This window comes from Ranitomeya imitator, chromosome 2, assembly GCF_032444005.1.
Source record: "Ranitomeya imitator isolate aRanImi1 chromosome 2, aRanImi1.pri, whole genome shotgun sequence".
In the NCBI taxonomy this organism is placed as follows: Eukaryota; Metazoa; Chordata; class Amphibia; order Anura; family Dendrobatidae; genus Ranitomeya; species Ranitomeya imitator.
This window is the reverse complement of record NC_091283.1, coordinates 420,314,929-420,326,542: the sequence shown is the minus strand read 5'-3', so window position 1 is coordinate 420,326,542 and position 11,614 is coordinate 420,314,929. Positions and strand designations below refer to the sequence as shown.

General features: G+C 45.1%; 2 pseudogenes; both read right to left on the bottom strand.

The window, feature by feature from the left end:
* Positions 1-4,541: 4,541 nt before the first annotated feature.
* Positions 4,542-4,758, bottom strand: LOC138668125 (U2 spliceosomal RNA; annotated as a pseudogene).
* Positions 4,759-11,085: 6,327 nt separating this feature from the next.
* Positions 11,086-11,286, bottom strand: LOC138668038 (U2 spliceosomal RNA; annotated as a pseudogene).
* Between the last annotated feature and the right edge of the window lie 328 nt (positions 11,287-11,614).

Here is an 11,614-nt window from a genome sequence, read left to right as displayed (position 1 = left end):
GCCCAGAATTTTTTATTTTCCCAAGGGTTACAGGAGAAATTGGACCCCAAAAGTTGTTGTCCAGTTTCTCCTGAGTACGCTGATACCCCATATGTGGGGGTAAACCACTGTTTGGGCACACGTCGGGGCTCAGAAGGGAAGTAGTGACTTTTGAAATGCAGACTTTGATGGAATGCTCTGCGGGCGTCACGTTGCGTTTGCAGAGCCCCTGATGTGCCTAAACAGTAGAAACCCCCCACAAGTGACCCCATTTTGGAAACTAGACCCTGAAAGGAACTTATCTAGATGTGTGGTGAGCACTTTGAACCCCCAAGTGCTTCATAGAAGTTTATAATGCAGAGCCGTGAAAATAATAAATACGTTTTCTTTCCTCAAAAATAATTATTTAGCCCAGAATTTTTTATTTTCCCAAGGGTTACAGGAGAAATTGGACCCCAAAAGTTGTTTTCCAGTTTCTCCTGAGTACGCTGATACCCCATATGTGGGGGTAAACCACTGTTTGGGCACACGTCGGGGCTCAGAAGGGAAGTAGTGACTTTTGAAATGCAGACTTTGATGGAATGGTCTGCGGGTGTCACGTTGCGTTTGCAGAGCCCCTGGTGTGCCTAAACAGTAGAAACCCCCCACAAGTGACCCCATTTTAGAAACTAGACCCCCCAAGGAACTTATCTAGATATGTGGTGAGCACTTTGAACCCCCAAGTGCTTCACAGACGTTTACAACGCAGAGCCGTGAAAATAAAAAATCATTTTTCTTTCCTCAAAAATTATGTTTTAGCAAGCATTTTTTTAGATTCACAAGGGTAACAGGAGAAATTGGACCCCAGTAATTGTTGCGCAGTTTGTCCTGAGTATGCTGGTACCCCATATGTGGGGGTAAACCACTGTTTGGGTACACGTCAGGGCTCGGAAGTGAGGGAGCACCATTTGACTTTTTGAATACGAGATTGGCTGGAATCAATGGTGGCGCCATGTTGCGTTTGGAGACCCCTGATGTGCCTAAACAGTGGAAACCCCTCAATTCTAACTCCAACACTAACCCCCCCACACCCCTAACCCTAATCCCAACTGTAGCCATAACCCTAATCACAACCCTAACCCCAACACACCCCTAACCACAACACTAACCCCAACACACCCCTAACCCTAACCACAACCCTAATTCCAACCCTAACCCTAAGGCTATGTGCCCACGTTGCGGATTCGTGTGAGATATTTCCGCACCATTTTTGAAAAATCTGCGGGTAAAAGGCACTGTGTTTTACCTGCGGATTTTCCGCGGATTTCCAGTGTTTTTTGTGCGGATTTCACCTGCGGATTCCTATTGAGGAACAGGTGTAAAACGCTGCGGAATCCGCACAAAGAATTGACATGCTGCGGAAAATACAATGCAGCGTTTCCGCGCGGTATTTTCCGCACCATGGGCACAGCGGATTTGGTTTTTCATATGTTTACATGGTACTGTAAACCTGATGGAACACTGCTGCGAATCCGCAGCCAAATCCGCACCGTGTGCACATAACCTAATTCTAAAGGTATGTGCACACGCTGCGGAAAACGCTGCGGATCCGCAGCAGTTTCCCATGAGTGTACATTTCAATGTAAACCTATGGGAAACAAAAATCGCTGTGCACATGCTGCAGAAAAACTGCACGGAAACGCAGCGGTTTACATTCCGCAGCATGTCACTTCTTTGTGCGGATTCCGCAGCGGTTTTACAACTGCTCCAATAGAAAATCGCAATTGTAAAACCGCAGTGAAATGCGCAGAAAAAAACGCGGTAAATCCGCCATAAATCCGCAGCGGTTTAGCACTGCGGATTTATCAAATCCGCAGCGGAAAAATCCGCAGAGGACCAGAATACGTGTGCACATTCCTAACCCTAACCCTAGCCCTAACCCTACCCCTACCCCTAACCCTACCCCTAACCCTAGCCCTAACCCTACCCCTACCCCTAACCCTAACCCTAGCCCTACCCCTAACCCTACCCCTACCCCTACCCCTAACCCTAACCCTATTCTAACATTAGTGGAAAAAAAAAAATTTCTTTATTTTTTTTATTGTCCCTACCTATGGGGGTGACAAAGGGGGGGGGGGGTCATTTATTATTTTTTTTATTTTGATCACTGAGATAGATTATATCTCAGTGATCAAAATGCACTTTGGAACGAATCTGCCGGCCGGCAGATTCGGCGGGCGCACTGCGCATGCGCCCGCCATTTTGGAAGATGGCGGCGCCCGGGAGAAGACGGACGGGACCACGGCTGGATCGGTAAGTATGATAGGGTGGGGGGGGACCACGGGGGGGGGGATCGGAGCACGGGGGGGGGGGAATCGGAGCGCGGGAGGGGTGGAACGGAGCGCGGGGGGCGTGGAACGGAGCACGGGGGGGCTGGAATGGAGCACGGGGGGGTGGAACGGAGCACGGGGGGGGTGGATCGGAGTGCAGGGGGGGTGATTGGAGCACGGGGGGGTGATTAGAGCACGGGGGGAGCGGACACGAGCACGGGGGGGAGCGGAGCACAGGACGGAGGGGAGCCGGAGCAGTGTACCGGCCAGATCGGGGGAGTGGGGGGGCGATCGGAGGGGTGGGGTGGGGGCACACTAGTATTTCCAGCCATGGCCGATGATATTTCAGCATCGGCCATGGCTGGATTGTAATATTTCACCCGTTATAATGGGTGAAATATTACAAATCGCTCTGATTGGCAGTTTCACTTTCAACAGCCAATCAGAGCGATCGTAGCCACGAGGGGGTGAAGCCACCCCCCCTGGGCTAAACTACCACTCCCCCTGTCCCTGCAGATCGGGTGAAATGGGAGTTAACCCTTTCACCCGATCTGCAGGGACGCGATCTTTCCATGACGCCGCATAGGCGTCATGGGTCGGAATGGCACCGACTTTCATGACGCCTACGTGGCGTCATGGGTCGGGAAGGGGTTAAAAAAAAAGACATTTACCTTCTGATTTTAAAGTCACGTCAAAGCTCCTTCTATATCTTGCTTCTTGAATACACAAAATATCTTCTTTCCAGATTGCTCCAAAATCCACAAAAAAGTCCATAATCCGCTTTTCATCCAACAAAACGTCCTCCATGCCTGGCTTTCGAAAGAACCGCAAGCAGCTCCTCTTCCTCCAGAACTCCATATCTCCAATGTTGCCCCAACAGCTATGTGTTGGAACAGTTGCCCACTACAGATGTAGTGGCAAGGGTGATCGCCTCTCGTTGCCCAGGGACTAATCCGACTCCCCAATAGCAGCAGGGGGGTGAAGCCACACTGTCAAATGCAGCGATCCCCCCAGGCCAAGGAGCCGGGTACCCTGGGCACCTTAGGCCAGACCAAGTACAGCAACAATTAAGCCACTGCACTTGATCTTAGCCAAAAGGCCGAGAAGCGATAGCCTGAAATGGTTTGCCACTCCGGACGCCCCATGGCCTACAACCAGGACCCACTGTGGAGAGAGCCCAAAAGATGATTGCCCAGGGGAAGACATTTTTTTTCTAAACTCTGGATGCCTTCTCAAATGGCAGTTCTGGTGTGTGTGGGGGTGTGTGGGGGTGTGTGGGGGTGTGTTCAAGTTGGACCCAACGCGTTTTAAAAAAATCTGCCTAACTCCGCCTAATCTGCATAACTCCGCCTGATCTGCATAACTCCGCCCATCTGAACACACCCTCCATCCCTTTGGCGCTCCAGAGTGCAACTATTAGTGCAAGTCTGCAAATTGCCCCTTTAAAAAAAAAAAGACAATCCCCCTACCATGTGGTCTGCTACTGTTCCAGCAGCAGACTGAAGACGGCGCCATTTTTCTCTGCCTTAGATAAGTCCAGAGCCCATTGTGACACGTGAGAGTTCCGGAGTCAATGGCTGAAGGCCCCATTGTGACAGCAGCAGGTGAAGGTTCCGTGCACAGATTCTATCTACTGCAGGCAGGCAGCAGCAGCGCACCCAGTTGGTCAAAAGCATTAGAATACTACTCACACAGTACAAGACAAAATAGACAAGACTAGCACATTCAAGATCATCACAGACACCATTTTTCCTTCTTTATTGAAATACATATCATACACCACATAATTAAAAGTCAGTGGTCCACAAGAGGGAGCCAATGTTTTACAAAGGAATTTGTGCATGCGGTCACAAATGTAGTATGTATGGCCGAACTACTCGTAGGATACTTCAATTTAAACACTTCATGCTGACAGACAGCAGGCAGGGGCCTAATTTTGTAGATGGCACAATATATTAGCAACACTGTTACAAAGGCCTCATTCGGGCCTACATCTTAACACACCTGTTGCAACCAGCAAAGATTGCTTGATTGATTGATTGATTGCATATTGGATGCAATCCAATGCTGAACATGCACAGGTGAAAGCAAGGCACAGGAAATGTTGCAAACGGTCCAGTGAAATTGAGCAAATTGCTACATTTGCCACCTGAAACGTGCTTCTTTGACCCTGAAAAGAATTCTCACAAAGTGTTAAATGACAACTTGCTGGGCTGATTTCAATTCAATCTGTTTTTGGAAACCGGATCAGAGAAGGGGTGCACTGTTCCCGGAGATACTGCAATAACGGGTCAATGCGTGGAGTGGACAGAGCAAGCTCCATTTCCAGCTCCCTGTTCTAAAAATCCATTTAATATATGGTCCCCAAATAGGGGACGTATCAGATATTAAACTGATAAGAACAGATTTTTTTTTTTTTTTTTTTCTCCCTCAGATGGGGAATTTCACGGTCTAGAAATCCAAAACCGAAGAAACATACCCAAACAGCTGTGTCAAAATTGAAACACAAAAAGCCGTTCCCATCATCATCGGAAAAATCTTTCTTTTTTCAAAATACATATTTACATAACAAAAGAACAAATCAAGAAGTATTAACAAAATATCTCCACTTTTTAACCTTCCAAATTCCTTCCGCATCCACCTCCCCCTTCCTTTTCTTATCCCACAAAAAACAAACATATATCTTCCCCAAAATCACCTTCACGGTATTTCTAACCTCAATATTCTTCCTCTTGAACACATGCACATTTCTCACATCCCATAACACTTCCTTTATACATGCAAGCATTAACCACAACACTCTCTCCTTCACTCCATCACACAACCCTAAACCAAACATGAACAACTCAAAGGATAAAAAATTCACACCACACAGTTCTTTGCACAAAGGACCCATTCTTCCAATCACATCTCTAGCGTACTGACAATTCCAAAACACATGTATTACACTTTCACACCCACCACAACCTTCTCTCGGACACCTCTCACTCCTCACTAAACCCCTATTTCTCTGAAACTCTCTTACTGGTAACACTCCATGCAATGACTGCCACACAATCTCACTCTGTCTGTTTGTCATACCATCCATCCGTACTTTCTTCCACACCTTTTGTACATCAGCTCCTCTAACCATATTGATATCACACTCTATCTCTCTACACTCAATCATTCTATACACAGCCTTCTTCTTTTCCACTAGTCTTACATCCACATCACACAACTCATACTTCACCAAAAACTTATAAACCCACACATACCATACAGGAACCTCAAAAGCAACCGGACACCTCAAATCCCTTTCTCTCCATTTCAACTTAAACAGATACGCTCCAAATAAATACCTACACATAGATGAAAATTTCCCATCCGCCCTTATCACTTTCAGCACATACACAACAATATTCACACCAAAAAAAACTTCCAAATTTGGAAAACCCAACCCACCTTTCTCCAATCTCTTCACCAAAATTTCTCTCCTAGCCCTCTCCATCTTTGAATTCCATAAAAACACAAACAGAATCCTATTCAAACTCCTCACACACATATACCCTGGTGGAAACACTACTGCTACATACAAAAAAATCGGCAACACCACACTCTTTATAACTAAGATCTTTCCAAAAAACGTAAGGTTTCTCAACCTCCAAAAACACAGCTTCCGCTCAACCTTCTCTTTCGCATCATTCCAACTTTCCTTCCCATCCAACTTCTCTGAAAACTTCACACCCAATATTTTAATAGGCCCATTAACCACATTCACTCCAACATCCCTACTTAAAACACCATTTCCAAATACCTTACACTCACTCTTTTCCCAATTAACCTTAAATGCAGACGCACCACAAAAAAAGGACACTAATAACTTCACCCGCCTCACCGAACATTCTGAATCGCACAATACACACACATCATCCATATAACCACTAACTTTCCACTCTCTACCCCCTCCTCCTGGCACTTGCACGCCCCTAACCACCTTATCTTTCCTCAGCATACACAACAAAGGCTCAATTGCACAAATAAAGGCCACAGGTGACAAAGGACACCCTTGACGAACCCCTGAAAAGACATTCACTCTCCTTCCCACATAACCATTCATCAAAACACAACTGTAAATATCCTTATATAAACTCCTCACTCTCCCAACAAAATCAGCTGGAAAACCCATTCTTAGCAACACACTAAACAAAAACCCATGCGATAATCTATCATACGCCTTCTCAAAATCTAAACTCAACAAAAACGCACTCTTCTTTCGCCCCATACAGTCCCATAGACAATCTCTTAGCATACACACACAATCATGTATACGCCTCCCAGGTACCGCACAACACTGTTCATCCCCAATCACACTCTCTATCACATCACGCATCCTATTCGCCATTAATTTTGCATAGATTTTATAATCACAGTTTAATAACGTTATCGGCCTCCAATTCCTCAAACTCTTCAAATCCCCCTTTTTAGGTATCAACACAACCATTCCCGCACGCATACTCTCAGCCACCTCCATATTTAACCACATATACTTACACACCTCCACAAAGTCATTACCAATCACATCCCACATCACTCGATAAAACTCTACTGGGAGACCATCCTCCCCTGGCGTCTTATTTAGCGCCATACTATTCATCACCTTCCACACCTCATCACTAGTCACCTCACACATCACACTCTCCCTTTCCGTCTCAGACAACTTACTTTCTAACATATTTAACACATCACTCTCCAAACCCTCATCCCTCCACTTCACTGCATACAACTCCTCATAGAACTTAGCCACCTCTTCACACATATCCTCACCACTCACTTCTCTTCCATCCTCCCCATTCAGCACACTCATACTCTGTTTCTTCCCAAACACCTTTTTAAAGAAAAAACGTGAACATTTCTCATCATGTTCCATTTTGTCAATTTTTGCTCTAAAAACTATACTCCTCCCTTTCTCTAACAAAAAGTCATTAATTTCCTTTTTCACCTGTAATATCTCTTCTTCCACTTCCATTCCTCCTTCCCTCAACTTATACAATACACTCAAACGTGCATTCAATTTAACAAAATTCTCTCTTTTAATAGCTGCACACTTATACCCTAAACTTTTAAAGAATATTTTTGTTTGTCTCTTCACCCAATCCCACCAAACACAAACATTCCCAAAACCATTTTTACGCTTACACCACCCTTCATACCGTCTTGCATACTCCTTTCTCACATCTTCACTCTCTAACAACTTCACATTTAACTTCCACAACCCTTTCCCAAACACTCCACCAACCTTTATATCCACCTCACACTTCATACACACATGATCAGAAAACAAAACATTTTCTTGCTTATAATCAACAGCAGTTATATTTTTTGAAATAAAGCAATAATCCAACCTAGATTGCACCCTTCCACTCTCAGAAAAAAAAGTATTCAACACAGGACTCACACTACACACACGCTGCATATCACCCAGATCAAAATCACTCACTAACTCCAACAAAGCCTTCCCTGACACATCCACATTCACTTTCCCCACATCACAATTCATATCCCCCACAACCACTACAGGCATCCTCCCTGGAACAAAAAGCTTAACTTTTTCAAATAAAGCTTTACGCTCATTCTTATCAACCGGCGCATAAATATTAATAACACAAAACTTTACATTCCTATACTCAAAATTAGCCAAAATACACCTCCCTACCTCAATCACCAGATAATCATTCAAAACCACCTCTCTCCCTTTAACCAATATTCCCACCCCATCATTCTTATTACATGCACTCCCTGACCACACAGACGCACCATAAGACCATTCATCCCCTTTCACACCATCCACTACCCCACACTCTTGTAAACAAAAAATAGATGCATTTTGCATAGCTAAAAACTCAAAAATTGCAGCTCTCCTAACTTTACTTTTAAAGACTCTAACATTTTGTGAAATTATGGTAAACCCCATATTTACAAAATCCACACTTCAACTAACTACACAGAAAATAAAAGCCTTTGGCCTAAGCCAAAGCTCACAAGAGAAAAAAAACAACACATTTAGTGCAGTATATGGTAACACTATCCAGCATCACCACTATCCTCCTCCACCATCTGAATTGAACAACAAGTGTCTGACCCACTGATCTCACCACCCTCAGTCCTCCTTCTTGCAGGGCCAATCTTTCTCTGAGGAGTACTACTCTCCACCTCCTCATCATCTCCATCATCCTCCCGCCGGCTCTTTTTTGCAGCTCTATCGTCATCTGACTCAAACTCCTCAATATGTTCAGGATTAGACAAATGCTCAGGGCTATCCACCTCCGAAATTTGCGCATCGCTCTCCGCGGCGTCCATTGCCTCACTAAAGGTCATTATTTCAGGCAACTGCCCCTGCACTTCCATTTCAGGAAGATGCGTCTCCACCTCTGCAGCTGCCCTCCAAAACTCCTTCTCTTCCCTCCTCCACTCTTTTTCCTTCTTTTTCTTCTTCTTTTCCTCCTTTTTCTCCTCTTTCTCTGCCCTAGAACATGGCCTCAGACTCACACTCTCTGAATCTGGAGGGGGCATGGCTCTACTCGCACTCCGCCTCCTTCTCTCTTCCTCCTCCCTCTCAAACCTTGCAACTTCTTTTACAACTTTTGCCCTTTCCCTCCTGGCCAACTCTTCCTCCATTTGCTCCTTGTCGGACCGTCTGGGTGCACTCATGGGACAGTCCTTGTACATATGCGTACTACTCCCACAGACATCACAGGTCTTAGGCAAAGGACATTGGTTAGCGGTATGCCCCTCTTTCCTGCAGTTTCGACAGCACTGTCCTTTAGTACACTCTGCCTGTACATGTCCAAAACAAAAGCATCTCCTACAAAAACGAGGCTGTCCTGGGTAGGTCAAAAAACCTCTGTGACCTGCCACAGAGAAATTTGCAGGGGGGTGCCTGAAACCACCCACACAGTCAGGGTCCCTCTTCAACTTCACACGATAAACATATTTACAGTTAAAGATTCCTAAAATGTTCACCTGCCGTTCTCCTACTTTCACATAGTCACAATACTGTGAGAGAAAACTCTGCAACAAAGCAGGATCTGTGAAGGGGTTATACACAGTTACAGTCACCTCTTTTTCCTGCAGACCAAACAACGGTATCCAGCCAACTCCTTCCAGAAGAGGATCCTCAGCATTGCCTCGAAGCCACTCGAACACATTCAGGCAAACATTTTGGTCCACAAAAGTCACATCGTAGTTACCTTGTCGAGGAAACTCGTTACAGCTGAAAATCTCCTCACGCTTTGCTCCAGCCTTTTCCTCAATAAGATCCCGGATCATGAAAACGACGTTGTTCTTGGTTCCATTGCTCGGGTCCATGGTCAACCGGATGGTGTTCTTCACGAAATTCATGATGCAGAACTGTCGGTATATCCTACCACAGGAAATAGAAGAAGTACTCCCACAAGGGAAGTCACAGGGAAACGGCCTATAGCCGGGGGATCGCAACCGGATGCAAGAGGACTAAGCCGACTCCCCAATAGCAGCAGGGGGGTGAAGTCCCACCAGAGGTGAGACGATCCCCCCAGGCCAAGGAGCCGGGTACCCCAAGCACCTCTCAGCCAAGACCAGGGCAATAAACCCTGATCTTAGCCAAAAGGCCGAGAAGCGATAGCCTGAAATGGTTTGCCACTCCGGACGCCCCATGGCCTACAACCAGGACCCACTGTGGAGAGAGCCCAAAAGATGATTGCCCAGGGGAAGACATTTTTTTTCTAAACTCTGGATGCCTTCTCAAATGGCAGTTCTGGTGTGTGTGGGGGTGTGTGGGGGGTGTGTGGGGGTGTGTGGGGGTGTGTTCAAGTTGGGCCCAACGCGTTTTTAAAAAATCTGCCTAACTCCGCCTAATCTGCATAACTCCGCCTGATCTGCATAACTCCGCCCATCTGAACACACCCTCCATCCCTTTGGCGCTCCAGAGTGCAACTATTAGTGCAAGTCTGCAAATTGCCCCTTTAAAAAAAAGACAATCCCCCTACCATGTGGTCTGCTGCTGTTCCAGCAGCAGACTGAAGACGGCGCCATTTTTCTCTGCCTTAGATAGGTCCAGAGCCCATTGTGACACGTGAGAGTTCCGGAGTCAATGGCTGAAGGCCCCATTGTGACAGCAGCAGCAGGTGAAGGTTCCGTGCACAGATTCTATCTACTGCAGGCAGGCAGCAGCAGCGCACCCAGTTGGTCAAAAGCATTAGAATACTACTCACACAGTACAAGACAAAATAGACAAGACTAGCACATTCAAGATCATCACAGACACCATTTTTCCTTCTTTATTGAAATACATATCATACACCACATAATTAAAAGTCAGTGGTCCACAAGAGGGAGCCAATGTTTTACAAAGGAATTTGTGCATGCGGTCACAAATGTAGTATGTATGGCCGAACTACTCGTAGGATACTTCAATTTAAACACTTCATGCTGACAGACAGCAGGCAGGGGCCTAATTTTGTAGATGGCACAATATATTAGCAACACTGTTACAAAGGCCTCATTCGGGCCTACATCTTAACACACCTGTTGCAACCAGCAAAGATTGCTTGATTGATTGATTGATTGATTGCATATTGGATGCAATCCAATGCTGAACATGCACAGGTGAAAGCAAGGCACAGGAAATGTTGCAAACGGTCCAGTGAAATTGAGCAAATTGCTACATTTGCCACCTGAAACGTGCTTCTTTGACCCTGAAAAGAATTCTCAGAAAGTGTTAAATGACAACTTGCTGGGCTGATTTCAATTCAATCTGTTTTTGGAAACCGGATCAGAGAAGGGGTGCACTGTTCCCGGAGATACTGCAATAACGGGTCAATGCGTGGAGTGGACAGAGCAAGCTCCATTTCCAGCTCCCTGTTCTAAAAATCCATTTAATATATGGTCCCCAAATAGGGGACGTATCAGATATTAAACTGATAAGAACAGATAAGGTTTCAACAAAATTTTATTTAGTCATAAGACATAGAACAACAAGAAAAAAATGAAACCTTTTGTGCAAAAGAAACATAAACAATTACAATAATAAAATACAACAATATGAAACAACTTAATATAAAACAGTATTCCACATATAAAAACACCATCTACGATTCGCTTCCTTCTTCCCCACATCTTTAACATCCTTTAAGAAATAAATAAACATTTCACTAAAAGCCAATTTAATACAATCATTTACAGAGATAAAATCACGGTTAAAAAGTAAAATGTTTCTCGCTTTCCAGATTGCATTTTTGGCACAGTTTATTATACACCAGCATACTTTGAACTGGTGTGTAGTGGGGCAATTAAAAAGTCCATATAAA